Genomic DNA, 21,478 nt, shown 5'->3' with positions numbered 1-21,478 from the left:
CGTATAATATTTAGTATACAATACATTCGTTCCATAATTGAATGACAAATGAAATTCAATCACTTGTTGTGATCAAACCAATTAACAACACCCAAAAAAATATCGCCAACCGATAATGAACGTTTTGAAATGGGACAGCGCGCGGCCAGGAACTTTATGTTATTTTTATCGACAATAAGTATTATCCGATTATGAAAATAACTACACCTGTTTTTAGAATGTTAACACCAAGTTATGTTGGCGTGGAAAAATAGACAAATAGCATTATCTCCAAGAGTCATCTTCCTAACAAGCAGGTGTATGTACGTTTTTGTATGATAAAGATGCTGACAGTATGTTTGAGGAATAAGATGTTGTTATCAAAAGAAGTTACTGCTCTCCGCATCATCTTTATCCGCAGTTAATTTACACCTGTGTTGCTTTTTTGGTTCATAATCTTATATTTCCACTGTTGAGAAAAAAATGAATATGAAAGAAATGACGTTGGATCGTCTGTTTATCAAATTTCAACAAGTGTCCCAAATGAACACTATGAAAAATGATTCAAAATTTGGAATGGATACCAACAAAGATTTATTTCTGCAGATGGTAAGTATTCCCTAGGATAGAGAGTATGAAAATGTAAAAAATAAAAAGATTGAAGGCGCGTTTGATATTTTTTGAACATCTTATATAATGTCATATTAAAATGTTGACTCATTAAAGAATTAGTCATAACTTCAAATTCTTGCAAATTTTATATAAAGAAAGACTGAAAAATAAGTTGGAAATTTCGTTTGAATGATAGAAAAACTATATTTTTAGATAATTTATATATCTTATATATAGATTTTAATGTACTTTTGCCAAATATCGTGATGGTTGGTTTCCAATCTACTTAAACTAGACGTTTTATGTTACGCTTCAGTTCACTTCTAAGTTATTTACTTCAGACATTCTTATGTAATTAATTGCGACATAGATATTGTTTTTGTTTATTGCTAAAACTGCACAGAAATTGTATTGGAGGCTATCGTGGAGCATTATTGTGGAGCAAAATTACAAGTCAAATTTTAACTTGTTCCTGTTTTTATTAGTTCTCTACTTTCTACTACGATCCATAGGTTAATCTAGATATTCAGTGACACATTTATCAATTATAGTAAAACAAACACACAAATAATATTAAATATTTTCGTAATGATATAATACATCTTATTTTATTCAAAATCAACAATATGCATTTCTGTGCAATAAATTAACGTCATACAAAGAGTTGTTGATAAAGAATGATCTACAATTTAAGAAAAATATCTCTGGATTTTCAAAAAAAAAAAAAAAGATTCCGTTTTGATTGTATGTAATAGGATATGATTCAGGTCTAAAAGACAAAACATAAGTCAAAACTGTCACAAGGTTAAGCATTCATCTGATTCTGATACAATGGATTATTATTTTATGAACCCGGATAAATGGTATCGTATCCGGATTATTATAACTACTCACATACTGCACGTGTGCTAATTCATTGCATGCAGCAAGTTATAATGTACATATATCTTGCGTTGAATAAAATGCAACCGTTATTGCACAGACATGTTAATTCGCCCCTTTAAAGCTGTATACATTTATTCCACTTTTCCCACCTTCACAATTATTCTTCCTCTTGTTCGTCTTTAAAGAATCCTTTAGATGCTTGCAGGACGTCTTTAAACATCCGGTCCGTGTGTTTTGTAATGGTATCTACATCCTTTCGGAGGACCTCTAACTTTCCAATGTTGTCAATACACGCCTTCATGGCGGCAGGGCCTTCCGAAGAGCCTAAATCTGATTTCATAATGTCCTTCTTCATCTCATGCGCGTCGCTAAGTAAACATTCTATGGTGGAACGCACCTGAGGCGCCCGATTTAGTATTTTCTTAATGAGTTTATTGATACCGTTAAATAGGTCTAAAGCTGGAATCACTTGTTGATAATCCACAGTGCACGTGCGAAGAATCTCCTCTGATTTATACTCGATCTGAATACAGTTTTTCAACTTTCGGTCTACAGCAAGCTCAGCGTCACCTGAAAGATGCACTGCAGATATAAGTATGTAATTGCGAAGTTTCCTATGAGTACATTAGCATGTGTTTTTTCAACACATCAAATATTGAACATTTTTACTTGACAAATATAGATGCACAAAATAATGCATAGTACATTAATGAAAAATAAGTTTAAATAAATGTCAAAATAGTTTCTATAGAAATAATCTTAAAGCCAGTTAGTTTTCTTAGTCAAACATTTATATTAGTTTATGCATAATGCAATCAGTATTTCTACCCTTTAGAATAATATCGGTAACATACCACATCGGTCAACAAGAATCGGCACACATTTTATCAGCTCTGGAATTCCTTCTGTTTCCGCAGCGAAGAAACCCTTGAAACTTTCCATGTCTTGTTTGAGTTTTTGGAAGCATGTGAGGAGATCATCGTATAGTTTTGCCTGGTCCTAGAATAATATGATATGACCCGTAATTATATTTTTGCAATTTCTCACAAATAGCAAGATGCCAAAGGGACCTATATCACATATTGTGGTCATTCAAAGTCACATTATGTTTTTTTATGAATAGTAAGGATTAATTTATATTTCTTTTTTTTCAATTAAGCACAATTTCAACAAAAATGCAAATAAAACTATAGATAGATAGAACCCGTAAATGTTTTGGACTTCGCAATTACCTGTGTGACGTGCATTTTAGTAACATACCTGAAATGTTTTGTCCAACTTTGTTAAAGCTACGGTCTTCATATCCGCTGGTCGTAACACATCTACAGACGTCACTGGAATAAGAATAAAACTCTGTTAGCAACATCAAAAGACAAAGCACTGGCTGATTGCATCTTTTTCTGTCGATACATACCGTACAGTCGGCCTTTTTCGCGAAGATGATAGTTTCGCGATTTCGTGGGACGATCACGAAAATTTGATCCGCGAATATTAGGAAATAGTTGAAACATATATAGAACATACATCGGAGAGTGCGATATAGGCTTAACCTTTTGTCCTATCCTATTGATTATTAACAATAAAATTGGTTGAAATAAAAAATATATATATACACTTTTAAAGTCAGATTGCGAAACTTAACCAACGCTAAAATATGATTTAATATTGATTTTAGATTCAATCGCGAATATCTGCCCCGCGTAAATAACTGGCTATATAGGTATGGGTTTAGTATGCGCTCTTTTGCTCCACACAGAACTGAAAACAAAAAGGCCTAACATTTATATTGCCCAAATGAAGTATATATCGGATGGTTAACAAGACAACAATATTTACAGAACTAGAAATGAATAGGATTTTATATGGATCTGTCAAATGGACTTGGTTATCTCAAACCGAGTAAAATATATTGAAAAGTCAACCCGAAGCTTGTCATGGGCTGATGGCCGGCCTTTTGAGAGGGTGGTGATATCCCTATTTACTTGAAAACCTATGTTTGATTATTTACTCTCATGGTTTGTAGATGTCAGCTGCTTTTCAGTAATTCATCGCGCCATTATCACAAGAACATCGTTATATAAAGTATTCCCGAAAGTAAATCGCATGCGAACGGAGATTATTTTATAGTATATAAGATGAATTAACGTTCTGTCTAAATGATTAAATAATGGTACGACATCAAGCAGGTTACATATTACTGATTTTCTAATTGGCAAAAATTGTTTTATGCAGAATAAAACATTACAGTACTATTATTACAAAAACGATAGATATCAGTCTAACAACACAGTCCGCTATAGGTCAATCTATAGACTTACTTTCGAAACGGTTTGGAAAAAAAGCTCAAATTTGCGACGATCAGATTTTGCAAATTCTGACTAAAATAGGGTTGAAATAAAGTCTGCGATCGAGTTCACTGCAATTTCATTTCATTATTCGATTTGAATGAAAACACATTTGAGATCGAAAAAAAAGTATAAAGTAAGAAAAAATAATATTGCCTACTTTTATTCAATGGCCAACTACCTTTCTGAAACACACGATTAATAATGAGAAAATGTATTTTGATGGTCTAGGATGAGCTTACAACACCAAATAAATGCAAGATTCCAACTGTAATATATGTTAACAGTGAATATCTATTACGTTGTTTGCCGTCTGACGCATATTTTCTGTATTTTGATGCTATGTTTTGTTTTCTTTTTTTTTCAGAATAACCACCGTATCTATTTTCCATTAATTCAAATTAAGACTAAATTTAGCCTGCGCGACTTGACTTCCTCAAATTAGTAGGTTCATTATCCTCAATGTAATCCGACTTAGTATCACCATTATTCTTTTTTTATCTTTTATTTCTTTTGTATTACGCCCTCAATACTGAACCCATACCCCAGTAGCTCATTTGTTCTTGTTGCCCTAGGACTGAAGTTTCCAATGTATTCTTAATGATGTTGCGTTGGCCGTAATCTCAGGTCATCTCATCAAAGATTGGTCATAAAACAAGGATTGCATCAGTATTCTTAATGTTATTCAATTAGACCTGATATCGGATTCTTTGTTGATTTCGGATTGATTTTCGTTGACTTCTCTCCATCACAGCAAATGTCAGTTTCATGAGCATTCTAAAAGAAAATACATCTCTAGTTGAACTGGGAATAACAGCATAGTGTTTGTGGTCTGTTTAGTCGGTACGGTTGTACTGCGTATCGTTCTTCAGTAAATACATCGTCATACTTACGCTAATACAATAGAGGAACTACCAAATTAATACAAATACCATATTATCATATGTTTTATAATATTTGTTTCCGAACTACGGATATGTCGCTATTGTTACATCATTATTTTGTTAACGAAATCCACGTCGTTTCCATTAAGTTACGCTCCCAGCCACATGACGTCACAATAAATACCTGCCCGCAATGGCAGTCGACTCTGTAATATGCAAATACAAAATATATAACGCACAGCATCGCCTTCTTCATCGTATATAAACTGTAGGCTACACCTAATTAGCATAAAGGATGAGTCACGTTAAGTTATGATAATTTCTAAGCTGGTAATCATACCAAAACGTTGGTCGTGGTACGCGGGGCTACGCATATCACGCTGCCCGAAAAGCACTAAGTATCATAGCCCCTTAAGTCAATACGCTATAGCAGGGGTAACAGCGCAAGCTTGATCAAACCTTAAAAGGCCCACTACTTTTTGGAAACGGCTTTTAGTTTTTAAATTATAATGTAAAACGGGATCGATAATTTTGTCGAGTCACAACATTTTTTAGCTTATCGTTAATACTACACGTATCATCACCTTCTGAACAATCTTCACATAAATGAAATGTTTCTTTTAATAACGCGGGCCGTCTTATATATCACACCGTCGTCCTAGTTATTGCGTTGGAGTTGAGTATCACCGCACCGGACGAAAGTAATCCTCATTGTTAACATAGACGACTTACTACAGGGAAACATATAATTGGTGTTGTAACCTCAACTCATGGTATTGATATAACATTGCACTGCTGTATTATTGTTTTAACGAATTGTGTATGTTTGTTTCGGAAAGGAAGGGACGCTATTTCTAAAGCTATAATGAAATCAAGAGGTATGTTTTCATGTACGCTATACCATGTTGTCTAAAAGCTACTGTGTATAAATAAATAGGATATATTGGACTAATGGCGCAAATACGACCAGCCTTTAAAATGCATTAGAATCAAAGTGGTGGTTTATGGAATAAAAAGCAATGCCGCCCGATACAACTTTAGCTATGATACACCCGCATTATTTAAGGAAACTAGTAACGTTAACCTTATAACGTAAGCACGAGCGGCCTTGTTTACACTACAGAATTTCAGCACGCGATGGAGGGTATAAAAATATTATATGTTAAAGCTTTAAATAAAATAAAATTACATCTTCACATGTCAAGGCAAGATAATCCATTACTCTCATTAATGGCCTTGACAACATCCGCCACTTTTACGGTGCTTTACTACTGTGGTGGCAAAAATTTTCACTACAGTCCCGTTACTGGTCGCAGACGTATATTTTGACCAATCAGAGCGCTCGTTTCTTTCTTGAAGATTGCTAATTTTAGTGATACTTTCGCTTTCAGACAGCCACGCTGTTGATTTGTAACGGGTGCTCTGATTGTCGATTCTCACTGCAGCCAATCAGCGCGCGGGTTTCCCGGGCACCGGAAAAGGGGGTCAAGAGGCAAAGGAACTCGAGTCCTATCCGGGCCTCGAACTCATGATCAAGGGCACCAAATCACCTGGCCAAACATACCTGTACCTTTTAACACCGCGCCACATCCACGTCCTCAAAAAAGGACTTTCTATGACGAAGTGATAATCGGTTCGATATGCTGACATGAATACAGTGTAAATAGTCAAATTATACCTTTGGATCAACAACACATAGTGCGTATGATACATTGTGTTTAGTAATTATGACATATTAAAGAAACACAATTTAACAAAGGGTGACAATCTATTGACTCGAGGCCCGGATAGGGCACAAGTCAATAAATTGTCATCCTTTATTAAAGGAAGCTAGTGTTTCTTTGATATGCTATGGTATTTTATTGTAACACAATACTTCATATGATAGACATCCTTTATATATAAATGAATGAATATTCTATTAATACAGCAACACTCTTTAACGCAGCAAAGCCCCATTGGGTTTAATCGGGAAGTGGTTGAAATTATGATAACAAAATCGATTTTTTTTTCATTTTCATATTTATGTGCGTTTATTTTGGATTTTTGATTATCTTCTCGCCTACATCAATGTACTCAGTGACTATTATGGTTGAGATTAATATAAACTTCGCTAGCCAAGGGTATTTAGTCCTATCCAGCAGGTGGCGTAGTGCCGGAATATCTGTTTCAAAGTGAGATATGCCAAGGAAAGTAGGAAGAGTATCGGACTAAATACCCTTGGCTAGCGAAGTTGGGTATAAAGTCGCTTTGAAATGTTTGTAAATATGAAACATTTTTAATACTCTTTCATATGTCGATATGACCTTACCAAAGGTTATTAAAGTGTAGTAATGATCGAGTCTTACCGGGGGGTTTACAACATTTTGTTATTCATCCCGGAATAGATTATCTTTCATATCCAAATGTGGAATCCTAAATTTTCAATTTTTCAAAAAAAAAAAAAAAAAAAAAAAAAAAAAAACTCGCTAAAGCTCTTTCCAAAATTTGAAAACTAATTTACTCGATTTAGATTAACACGACAAACAACAGTCACTAGTTTGGGAACACTTTCCTGAATTGACCATTTTGATAGCATACATGCATTATTGTGAATAAGCGATCGTAGATAATAAACGAAAATAAATATGTAATGAAATTCTATTCTAAACATAGAAGGATTCTTTGTTTGTTTATTTTATTTTTTATTTTAGCTCTTTTTGTCTTTAATTGTCCTATGTTTCTGATTGTACTGATAGGCTGCCTTCATCGATATTCTGTGCTATTTTTGACAGTGTTCTTTGTTACTCGTGTCGACCTTATCGTTAGGTGTGATGAAGAAGAGACACTCTGACAATGATTTATCAGAACAAGACGCCTCGGTCTCCTCATCATTTCCCGTCCTTGGAACATAACACTGACATCACTCACGTGCAAGTGAAGGACGGTGGACAACTGGCATTTAGTCCCGACGTCTGCTCTAGCGAGACCACGCGAGAACTCGGACACGATTAATGACATGTCAAACGGCCGTAATCCAGAGCGTAATAATTTTCGCAGATTTAGATTCGCGAATGAAATATTTCAGCGCTTGTCATTCCATCAGGATTCCCAGACGGATGAAAATTGTGATGTAAAAAATAAATAAACAAAAAAGAAAAACGTAACAGAATTGACCAGAAATTGTATCAATTTATTGATATATATAAATATTGAAGATCAGTAATGTAAAATCAGTCACGAAGGTTTATTTTCCAGGACTTTCGTTTTTTTAACAACGCATTTGTACCTCCTCGTAATATTAGTATATATTCATTGTTATGGTAGTATGTATATCATTCGGACCATAATTCCACTTTTTATTTTCCGAATGTTTTGACTGTATGGTATTCTCCAGGAATTTAAGTGCCAAGGGAATTGTACAATGTTACAATCCATAAACATTGAGCCAAACAACAATAACTGATTTCACAGTGGCTTTAAATACAGCCCAAGAATCGTAATAAGAGGTATCATACGCAAATGGATTTGACCATCGCTATTAAGACCCGTTTGGGAGCTGGTATTTCGTGTTGTACCTAATACCACAAAGACAGTAGTTGACCGTACATGTAGATCAATTCATTCAAATTACAAGTTTCTAGACCATTTATTTCCTCTTGTTATGGCTGACATGATACGAAATGAAAATTTATTGTTTCCTAATCAACGGTTAGAATGACGCAGATACATCCGTCATTTTGACAAATTGGCAAGGAGAGTATTCAACGTCAATAAGTGTACAACAACAGTGTTATGATCTCATTTAAATCAATATTTATAACATAAAACAAACCGAAGGTATAATGTAAGCGATGTAAACACTTCTACATCCGTCAATACCAGGCCTTAAATGTTAAACATTTCCTCTGGATTCAGACTCCGGACTACTTTATATACACTCCATCACCTGACCAATCCACTTCTTGGTTAATCGTGGTTAACTAACAGTCTCAAAATACATACACAATAGATTCAAACCCCCTTTTGTGACCACCTCTGTATTAAGACCACTTGCTTTTAAGAATCTCCTAAGAGTCATATATGGTTAATTTCAACACAATTCGACATGTACATAAAGACCACGTAGCTTTAAAATTGATGACGTCATCGACAATGTGCGTAGCGGTTACGCGGCGTGTATTGGTGATATCACGATATTTCCTAGCGCGTGTATGCTGGCGTATACCCCTTATGTAAGACATAAGATATTTTCCCTAGCACCCACGGGATATAACTGTGAAGTATGGGAGATAAATGCCTCCTAAACCATATCCGTCAGGTTATTATTTATATTTCTGTTTATATTTTTGATAATGATTCTAAGAAATGAATTAAATTAGTCAATGTGGTTAGTCTGTGGAATCGGGACTACAGCTTTATGATGCTTGATTTTGTATTTAACTTAATGTCTGTAGTTACATTCCAATATTTACAATTGCTTGTCATTTTTACAAAAACTAACCAATGCAAAGTGAAGTATATGACGGCATAACTGACACTCAAATCATGACCATAATGACGTCACTAATGATGACGTGGTGACGTCAACTGATCACCGTCAAAACAGTTGTTCCATCTTGTGGATTAAATCGTCGTTGATAAACGGTTTTTCCTGGTCTAGCTTAAACAATGTTTATGCAGAGACCCCAAAAAGAGTTGATAATATAAATATAAGCATTAAACTATCTTTCTATGGCATCCTTGGTCTATATATGTATATGCCAGAGCTCTGAAGACAATCATCTCATAATGCGCTGGTTTAATGCTTAACACGTACATGCACTAACGGCAACCTGCCTGATCACATATATTTACCTTTGTTTATTACAGATGAAGTTCCCCTTGCTGATAAGTATCGATTGTGACGTCATTTTATTATTGAAAAAAATCCTACAAATCATACGTTATTTATTTTTGGAAATAATTAATATTTCGGAGATGGAGAGTACAATTATCATTCAAAGATGGACTAATTAACACACTGGTAAGACTTCCTGGGCAATATTTCATAGACCTGATTAAATGTATATAACAAAGTTTTTAAAAAAATTTAAATTATTCCATCGATAACACACCAAAAAAAAACTCTTTTTGTTTGTGCAAAAAAGGTATGGGTTTATTTTATTTCAGAGTTAAATTTCATTTCATTTTTAACGCTTTCCTTGTACGAAGTAGCATTTAATCTGTTTTAAGGACATTTTGTCTATCAGGTTTTATGTATTTGGTTTGGTATACTTTGATAGAACCTCTGAAGGTAAGCATGTCATGAGGTTTTTTTCTACTAATATAGTTTGAAATCAATTATTCACTTATTTGTAGTTTCGTTGCAACATATTTGTGCAGTGTATGTGCAGTTTCCAACGTTTTGACATGAACGTTTCCATTTAATTAGAATAGCTTTTGTACATACTAAGGGCACAATGGGTAATTAACTTTTAAATGAGCATTAATTCATACTTAATTCCAAACGTTATACTGAGGGCATAATGGGTAATTAACATTTAAATTAATATTAGTTCTACATACTGAATTCCACTGTCTGCGCATTTTGGTCTCCATATTTCTGCCTAGCAGATGATGGTGCTTCGTTGCTGCCATGCCATGGTGATCTTGCTGATCCGGAAGAAGCCTCGTTTTCACCGTGGGTCCGTCCTGTTAAATAGCAAAGCAAATGTATATGCGCCTTCTGCATCTATTTATATTCCGCATAAGCATAAATGAAGGGTGTAAAACAGTGCCAAGAACTACTATATTATGAAACTTTTTCAAAGAAAAAACATGTATTTGTGTAGGTTTTATAGTCTTGTGCGACTATTCAATATTTGTTTTAAGGATAGCTCGTATACTGTATCCGGCTTGGCGTAAAATGTCATCATTGTTCTTAATATCCAAAACCAATCGTATTGTATAAGGCACATAGTAGAAAGAATTAATGAAAATAGACAAGATGACAAAAAAGTTAATATCATTAAGTAATTCGATTATGAAGAACTGAGCTCTCATGTGTCAACGTTCGCAAACTCAAGCGACACATGCAACTACTATACGAACAAACACGTGTCTTACAAGCACGTGCATTAATCGCAAATTTGAATAATGGTGCTTATACAATACGAGTAAAACGTATTATATGTGAATACGAGCTGAACGGTTGTATGTTAGAATAAAACATCGGAAGATAGTTATGCACTATCAACGCGCTACATAAATACAGCAGTTTTGTTGTGTTAATGGCTTGAGGAGATGTATTTGATGACATTTTTTACAAAGACAATTACTGGTAGAATCAAGGTATGTGACAGGGGGGTTGTATTTGCTTACATTTTTTTGTCATAAACATAAGTAATAAAGTACCAAGAGTACAGAGTATATTGATTCAACCTCCCAAGAGCTTGGCATGATTTCGTCGTTATGGGTTGTATACAGTTTAAACAAAGTGTAATGTGTCAGGGAAGTACCTATTAGAAATAAATGCCACAGGTCAGTTATCATCATATTGCCCATCTCTTACATCCAAACCCGAATGGATAATCTCCCAATACTACTATAGGGTATTATTTGTTATGGCATAAACAATGGTACATTGCGTGTCTTTTTTTGAAATTAAGTGAAGTATATATAACTGAACTATAGAATAGGTTTTAGGACAATATCCCCTATGATTATCACAAAATCGTCTTCAGTAATGGCCACCAAGGTGTCTTTGTGAATGTGAAATTAAAGCACTCGACTAGAACGTATGTGAAGTGTGTTGATACATGAAATACATTCACTGGAAAGTACCATTAATAGTAATTGTAGTATCTTTATGATTTCGAGGTTAAACATTAGAACTAGACAGTATGTTAGGTATGTTAAAAGTGCATCCACTGAAAAGTACATTTAAGGCCAACTACCTTTCCGAAACAAACAAAAATAAAGGTTTCTAAATTTACAATAATTGCATACGAACAAGTATATATCCATGGCCTAAGATGAAACTAACGCATCGAACAAATGCAAGATTTCGTGGTCATAATACAAGTTGTTCATGATTATATATTTACATTTTCACTGCAGTACCACTATGTTACCTTACCAAGCGCTGTTGGCAGTCATATAGAATATGAACTTCAATCGCTTCTCGTAATATCATTATCAGGAGACGTTACAATTGTCGTGTAAGCGATCACGGAAAACGGCTGATTAATTCATAACAAATTCCCTTGTTATTTCAACATAAAATTGTAACGAAATGTAAATATAAGCATTGACCATCTTTCAGTTGATATTCATAGCCAGGATTAATGCCAACTGGACAGAGGCAAATCCAACATGCAGCACTAGTGCGCTTCATGGAATTTGCATCTGTCCAGTGGGCATGCATATTGGCTATGAATGCCAACTGAAAAACGTCCAATGCTTGAATAATAATTTGATTTATTTCCACATTATATGCTTTTATACGTTATTTTAGTTTATTTCTTGTTACCTCCTTTTGTATAATCGGCGAAGAGTTATTGTTGAGCAGAGTTACTTTCCTTTGATAATTCCATTTCCGTCGCGGTGAAGAATGACATTATAAATTCGTTTTCGAATATCTTCGAGATTCGTAGTGTATATTGTATATCTTTATATTAGCTCTGTGATTAATGTCCCTTGACAGTCTGTCCGTTTTATTCAATATGCATGATAAGATGTTTATTTCTGATCAGAATGATATTTGTATGCAAACCCAACCCTGTAACGACCGGTATTATTCAAATTAATATTTGGTGATGAGAAGTGTAGTATCAACGCAAAGGTAATATCTTTGAAGACTATGCAAACTTATCAATCTCGTTTTACATTACTATTTTCAAAAATAAAAACCGTTTCGGAAAGGCATGTAGTGGGCCCTTAATGGTTACTGTGCCGAATTCCAGTATACAGCATTTGACTAGACCGTATATAAAGTATATTAAACTTGCAGCCATTGATTAGTACCATTATGGGTGTCTATGTGGTTTTCAACTGAAAACCTTCGAACTAGATGGTATATTATGTATGTTGAAAATACATTTACGGAAAGAGAAAAGGCTTTCCTTTAAAAGAGAGTTCGGGGAAAAGGTAATAAAAACGCGGTACATTTTCAGCGATTCGAGTATTCATACGGAATTGTAACTTAGACAAAACATCAGAAACGCAACTGAAGACTTTCTTTGCAATTTAAGTATGTATATGAAATTTTAATTTGTAATATCTCAGAAACACAGCTGATGCAGGAAGACAGTTTTATGATTCGAGCTCTATCTGAAATGTGACTAAGTATATATTTCGTGATCTTAATTAGTACCATGAATTACAATACATATCTATGGTTTTTTGGGGGAAATGATTTCCCAGTGATATTTAAAAAGATGACTAGAGATTTAAGTATGTTTTCTTCATAGTTTAAAGAATACAGAATATGACATTATCAACGTATTTAAAACTTTCTTTCTACAGAGAGTAGTTAAGCACAATTGTTGAAAACTAATATAAAAATATTGTCTCGAATACGCCCTTAAACGAATTTAAGAAATAGATAAATAATTAAAATAAAGAGTTATTGACGATTTAATAAGCAATCGATTAAGTGAAATTGATGGATATACATGTGGAAAGTTTCCGGTTTCAAAACATTATCAAGTAAGTACTTCTTAATCTACTTTTTAAAGGGACAATTCGGTGAGGCTAATTCGTTACATAACCACGAAGCAAAATATGACATTAATGTATTGTTCTACAGTCCTTATGAAACATAAGACAAGAAATAGCGACAAATTCCACAACATTGTTAAGTATTTTGATTAATACCATTGAATTTCCAGATCGTTGATCAACACGATTAAGCAGATACAACATGTACGCTGTTCCCTTACCCGAGTCAAAGTCACGCACGTTAAACAAATGCAATACATAACCACTGAGGAGTTGATGAAATTATTTTTAGACAAGAACATGCATCTAATAATGTTACCACAACTGTAAGAGCGATTTGAGTAGTTCTAGACAAAAAATGCTTTACTACACAGGCAAGGGTCAGGGTTCGGCATACAAGGCTATGTGTAATGGCGATTGAACATTTCACTGCAGTGGGCTTTTCTGACATATCACAGTAAAACCAACTAATCTAATTTCCATTAGAACTGGTTTGTTTCCGAAATATGTGCAAGTTTTAATGAAGTCTTAGAGCGAATTGTCCTTTTAATATACCAGAATATATAAGAAAAAATTTGATTAAAACATTTACATTTTCAAACCCTATTTCTATGACATGTTAATGCGAACATCATCGCAATGTTGAAATTGAATAGAACAAACTAAATGGTAATGTACATTTGATATTTGGTATGGGACAGCTGTTAACAATAAAGAGTAATACAATAGATCTTGTGTATCATTATCATGATTATCATCTTTGACTGCATATAATTTAACAAATAATTTTCTTGTTTTTAGATCAAATAACGAATATGTTTACTCGCGAAAATATAGGCTAAACGGCAGTTCTTTTATCATCTCTTGCGTTACAAGAGTATAGCCAGAAACCTTTTACAAGGACAAACACGTCAGCCAAAGCTTCTAAACGATCAGCTGTCAATGCAGACCTTATGGAAGAGCAAGCAATCTTCACTTAATTAACCCTGTAGGGATTTATTAGTATCATATTTATGCTTTTTGTAGGTCGACCAACCAGGAAGAATATAAAGGTTGAGACGAATTAATCATGCAGTTCTTTCATAAGAACAACACCAAAAATGGGGGGGGGGGGGGTTCAGAAAAAATATGTTTAGGTTTATGTTCAAGTTTAATAAATGGAACTTGGTATTTTCAGAAAAGTAACTTATCATTTTAGTTAAGCAAGTATTTAAAAGGAGAATGTGAGTTTGCTTCACTGAAGACAATGTCTATGTTTTAATTTTCTTTAGGACTTTCTATGGCAAATTAAAAATTATCAAACGATCTCAATTTGTCACGTTTGATTTAGGCAATAGTTGAGTTGACATTCTCAACAAAGTATGGCCACTCATCAACGGAATGTTCTTGAAATTGTCTATACTACTAGTTAAAATAGTGTCGTTCCATAGTATTTTTTTCCCTTTTAGACAATTCCATTCCTTTTAGACAATTCCAAGGGGAAGAAGAAGTCTCATTTTGAAAGGCGCTTGTACGCATTGAATGTTTGATGTATCCCTGAGATAAATGCTCTTGACATAATTTCAGAGTCCGGATAATGTGACGTATCGATTTGAATATTACAAACGACTGATAATCTTTCAATGTTTCAGACAAGGTGTTGAGGTGTGTAATTACGGTCACCACGTCAATGGCGGCGCTTAAGACACTACTATGTTACTGGCGTCGCTTACATCACCTAAAAATTCGCTGCCACCATGTAACAGTTACCGTTAAACAGACGTTTTATTCAAAACAAAATTAGCCAAGTCAATGGTGTCGCTTACATCACCTAAAACCTCGCTGTCACCATGTATCATAAAACAGATGTTTTTATACAAAACAAAATATGGCCAAGTCACTGGCGTCGCTTACATCACCTTAAATTCGCCGTCACCATGTACAGTACCATAAAACAGACGTTTTATACAAAACAAATATGGCCAAGTCACTGGCGTCGCTTACATCACCTAAAAAGCCGATGTCACCATGTACCATAAAACAGACGTTTTATACAAAAGATACATGGCCAAGTCAACGGCGTCGCTTACATCACTTAAAAACTCGCTGTCACCATATACCATAAAACAGACGTTTTATACAAAACAAATATGACAAAGTCACTGGCGTCGCTACCATCTCCTAAAGATTCGCTGTCACCATGTACAGTTAAACAGACGTTTTATTGAAAACAAAAATGGTCAAGTCAATGGTGTCGCTTACATCACCTAAAACCTCGCTGTCACCATGTACCATAAAACAGACGTTTTATACAAAACAAATATGGCCAAGTCATTGGCGTCGCTTACATCACCTAACACTAACATTCGCTGTCACCATGTACCATAAAACAGACGTTTTATACGAAACAAATATGGCCAAGTCACTGGCGTCGCTTACATCACCTAAAACCTCGCTGTCACCATGTACCATAAAACAGACGTTTTATACGAAACAAATATGGCCAAGTCACTGGCGTCGTTTATATCACCTAAAATTCGCCGTCACCATGTACCATTAAACAGCCGTTTTATACAAATCAAAAATAGCCAATTCACCTGCATCGCTTACATCATAGTGCTTGATATATCACTTAAGCATGTCGCCGAAGACACAAAGACGTCTGAATTATTTCAGTGATTCAATTTGCAAATTACGTTGTCTGATTTATTAGATTAATTAAATTAGCTTGAAATGATAATAAAAAAATATGCGTTTTGATTATTTAGATGCAATGTACCATACAAAGGTAAGACACACAATAGTGAATAACTTCAAAACCTTTATAAGACTACCGATCTAGAAAATATTCTTTGGTATTCTAGGTTATTAAAGATATAATTCGTTTTTGATCGACGATGTTGTTTACAAAGATTAGCATTGCGTTGAACACCAGAGAGCTAAGGTGACATTAACCTTTATTACTTCGGTTGCATCAGAATTTCAATTTTAATCCCATAATTGTTTTTCCTACAAAAAACTCAGATTTTAATCCAACAACAAACCACGAAGCCGTTAAAGTAAACATAATTTTAGAGAGCCGCAAAACATTATCAATCACTTTGAATACAACTTGTTTTCTGAATGCAACCAAGAACTTAATCTGTCACTAATTCAGGTCAAAGAAAAAAGTTGTTTGTGTTAATGTCCTCTTGTTTAATGACATTTTATAATGAAAAGGCACTGTCATCAATACATCTTTGTAAAGATCATAATATCATGGCTGATAGATAACTGGCTTCCTTGAATTTTCAAAATTCAATTTAATTTATTGATTTTTGGGACTAAACGATATGTACTACATAATATGTTGCAGCTCAATTATTCAAAGAGCAATTAAAACTTCCTCAACTGTTGTAGAAAAAAGTCAGTGATTTGATGTTTTGAAGGCTGAAAAGTGAAGGTCAATTCACCCATCAATCTCAAAAGCATGAACTCCTTTTTCATTCCTATAATAGTCAGCCAACTTCGATTTTACAAAATAAACAGTATCATATAATCAATTAAGGAAAACAATTCTGGTAAGAAATCTAATATTTTTAGCTTATTACGAGTTGTAGTATGGTTTGTATGTCTGTTTAGATACTTTACTGTAAACAGGGGCGTATGAAGCGGGAGTGGGGGCAATTACCCCCCTCCCCACTGTTCCTCAGAATGGGGAGCAAACAAGTCTTTTTGCCCCTTTCCCATTTTCGCTGAGTGAAATTTCTAAAAATTCACATTTGAAAGAATAAATGGTTATCCTGCACATTTTTCGTTCTTTATTTTTAAAAATGTCCCGTTGCACGGCGCGTCTCCTAAAAGTCCAAGCACGTTATGTTCAAACCTTTAATAATGAAAAATTCAATACCAATACACACGCATTAGACTAAAAATGTCCATCAAGGGATTATAATATTTCAAAAAATGTCTCTTAAACGATTAAGTTGTTTATATGTCTTAACGAGACAATTAATTCATGATAAATTTGAGTAACACAACTATGTGGCGATGGTGTGATTCAAGTATTTTTAGATCGAATGCAGGTAACTTCAAATCGAAAAATTACCGTAATAGGAACGCTTTTAATCATCAAAATACACTATAAAACTTGTCTTAGTCATTCTAAATCGATATATATTTTCCCGGGGAGACCTGAGACCTCCGAATCCCCCAAACATCAAAATCTAGTGCCTTTGGCGCGCGCCCGGACAACTAAAACACAAAAAAATGTCTTAATTCTTATTCAAAATACATCGTTAAACTCATCTAAGCCATTTTAATTCGTAAGATTTTCCAGGGGATATCCCCCGGACCCCAAACATCCAAAATCTCGATACTTCAGCACTCGTACGACAATTTGAGTATTCATTAATTTATATAATTTCTTGTTAGCGACGCCGCTGTCGATAGATGTGTACAAGGATTATGTAATGATAGATGAAAGAAAAAATAACGACGGAAAACTTTATTGGACCAGTTTAATATTGCAAACAATATTTTGAAATATATATGACTATTAAATAGAATAATAATTGGAATGTTGATATGAAGTTTTCGTGTATTTGAGGTGCGTAAAAGGAGGATCTGTCATGAGTTTCCCTTCATTATGATACGAGTTTAGAATTTCTAATTTTTTGCGAGCCTTTGATGAGCAAAGAATGGAAAAATCGAAACGAGTATCAGTAATCTAATATCAAAGAAACTAATGATAGATTCTATTTATCATATGACTTATATATTCCGTTGTTTCTTTTCTTTTGGAGTTTTCTGCCAGTTGATCATTCAATCGATCAGTTGAAATTCGGACGGTATCACTAGAAAACATAATTCGGTCAAATACCAATGCGCAGTAATAAAAAAATATTTATAACTGAATAGACGAATTGAATGCAAGGGAAAATGTTGAAATCTATCAATTTTGTAGCACATAAGCGACCACACAAGCGACATTTTATTATGTGACGTTTTCGGACGTCACAGATTGACGTTTGGCGCCTAAACACATTTCCAAACAGTCTTTCACGGTTTTCATCATGCAGGACTGCCAGACGCCATTTTTTCACCGCTTTGAGCTTTTACTGTTTGATTTAGGAGATTTGAAAAAAAGATGTTTTCATTGGTTATCATTTTCAAATCGATACGAGAAGGTAAAAATTGATACTAATTTTACCCACCGTTATAAATCTACATATCAACATTTTGTAGTAAATATCACAGTTAAAAAGGTCGATTTCCTTGCGTAGAAATACGCACCGTTCATAGGAATCACCAATCACATTGCAGAAATGGTATAATATGGCTGAAGGCAGGGTCTTAAAAGGCACAGCAGGATATTTAAGTAGCCATTAGTTATGATTCATACTCTATCCTTGTCCCCTATTTGAGAAGGAAACCCTCATTAGTGAAGAAAGAAACTTTATTTCCTTAACACGTATTCCGATTTTGGTCAGCTGATTATATTGGAAGGTGGTCTGAACCACTTGACCGCTTCCAAATAAATAGTGATAGCACAGAGCTTATACCGGATGTCGATTACGTTTGTCAGGTCATAAGAGCGTTTGAGCCACTCGATTATATAATAAGCTTACTTTAAAGCATCATATCCATGGTGATTACCCATGATAGCCTTCTCAATATATATGAATAAATGGCGGCCGCAAACTGAAGCTGTCGGTGTGTAGTATTAGATTTTTAAGATTGGTTTTTTTTCTTATATTTTCAAGTATGTGTTACCTTGGAAGTGCTTCGTACTTCGTGCCCTAGGTGTCAAATTTATAGGAGAAAAACAAAAAGAAATTTAATGACCCATTCACACTTCAGTTTTTCGATCAATCGTCAAAGTTTTTAGAACAAAGCAACCTTATAATGATAGGATTGACAAATATGATTTTAAATTGCATGTGAACGGATTTTTCAAATTGAGATCATTGACCGAAGACTTATAACAAATGATGAAACTATGCGTCGTTTTGCTTCTTGTATTTTGTGCAATACAGGTGTAGCCATACATGTGTCGGAATCACACAGATGACAACACATAAAGGAAAAACTTTTGGTGATGAATAACATATTAAAAACTGTTCTTGATTCGCAAGTATAAAAAAACGGCACATCTTTTTTTAGTTATTTTAACAGTCGTACTCGCAAATTGTATTGCACTATTATCGTAATTTCTATAATCATTTAATGTTACATTTGTATTGCATTATAATGGCGATGATATCATTTCCATGACAATTAAATCAAATGTTGTAGTACTGAACAACCTCAGTGTCAATAAATTATTCTCTAAATGTAATGATGCTTATATATGGTATCATGCCACATATTTTTTTTTTTTTTTTTTTTTTAACACAATATTTCAATTTCAGTCATAACAACTATGGTTATGCATAGCACATATATGGCATTATGCCAAATACCGTAATGCCGGTAATTTTCGCGTGGATGATAATTTCGCAACGCATGTAATATGATCACGAAAAACTGATCCGCAAAATATTGAGAAAGGGTTAAATCCTAGATGTTCTTATCGCCAAATCGCGTGAATTTAAAAACGCAAAAAAATGGCCCGCGAAAATTACCAGCTATAAGGTATATGACTCCAGGAGAATAGACAGTCTTATTTAAGTATTACTTTTGTTTTATCATGTGATTATGATGTGTGTTATAATAATTAAATTAAAGCAATATGTTATTTTGAAAAAATAATTTGAACTGCTCTTTATAGCAAAATAAAGATCTATCCTGTCTGTAGGTAGTATGTAAATTGAGACGAAATAACAACATTCGAACAATCAAAGTCAAGATTTATCTTGAATTATCAGAAGTCAAATTATTTAATTATTTAATAAATAGAGGATCTTACATTAGTGGCTATGTCATATGACATTCATAAAACGAGTTCAATAATTTGATATGCCACGAGCCTTTAGGCGAGTGGCATATCAATTTTATTTATTTAGTTTGATAAATTTCATATCACATAGTCACGAGTATAAGATTCTATTTATCACATACGTTTTATTAATAGAAGTATAAGTGAAACTTTCTAATTTTTTTTCTATATAAAACACTTGAAATCTACAGAGACAATCATGCAACGTCATATAAAGATTATACCGTCAAAAACTACCTGTGACGTCACAATAGTGTTGTTACACAGGTGTCTTACTATATTTATGATTTGGCCGTATGACATGGCTAGACGGGCCAGTTATTAGATAAAACAATATATTCAATAAATATTCTCAATACTCGCTTTTTCATAATGCGTGTGATAAAAACCTAACAATTCCAGAAAAGCTAACTGATTCAAGAGTTACATTTTTATTAAGCTGATATTATCACAATTATATTCTCTCTATTACGGAGAACGTTATACCAATTAGGAATACTGTTATCAAATTTCTATTACTTTATATCTATCAATAATTGTATTTTAGAAAACTTCATTACCACTCCTTAACATTTACACATAGTGTATAGACTGACATAAAGAGAGAATTAATATAAAGAAGTGTATGGGTTAGCGTAAGACGAGAGTTTTGAAGTAGGCTCGATACTCTCAATCTATTATCGAATATCATTGAATGTGTCTCTTGAGAGTAATTTCCGAAATAATGTTCTGTGAGGAACTAAACAAAGCTCTCTTAACAATATTTCGAGAATGCGGAAACATATGACTTTAATATAGTCTTGCTAACCTAAAAGAACTTAACGTTATTGGGTCTTTTGATCCATAACATTATAGCAAAATTGTTCCCTGGTATATATCCCAAAACGTTTACATTACGCTATTTTTTTTAATGTTTTTTTAATTAGTTGAGCAACATTTGCTTAATCAAATGATCATTACGTTTCATATGTTCGTATTTATAATGGATATACATTTGCGTTTGCATACGTCATCATATAAGTTGTCGATTTTTTCCCACATCTTTGTTACAAAAACAGAAACCATAAAACAACTGAATGACTGACGCAATCACACTTAGATATCTTCATCACTCATCCAAGATATTTCTAGCATCAACGACGAAACCTATCAAGGTCGGATGATGCGTTAGATATGAATTTAATTTATCATGT

General features: G+C 33.9%; 1 pseudogene; it reads right to left on the bottom strand.

Annotated features, from left to right (window-relative positions):
- Positions 1–1,169: 1,169 nt before the first annotated feature.
- LOC138330546 (uncharacterized) overlaps positions 1,170–21,478 on the bottom strand; it is a 37,970-nt pseudogene continuing 17,661 nt past the window's right edge.

The sequence above is a fragment of the Argopecten irradians genome, chromosome 9, assembly GCF_041381155.1.
Source record: "Argopecten irradians isolate NY chromosome 9, Ai_NY, whole genome shotgun sequence".
NCBI lineage: Eukaryota > Metazoa > Mollusca > Bivalvia > Pectinida > Pectinidae > Argopecten > Argopecten irradians.
The sequence above is the reverse complement of the archived record's forward strand: the minus strand, read 5'-3'. Positions and strand labels throughout refer to the sequence as shown.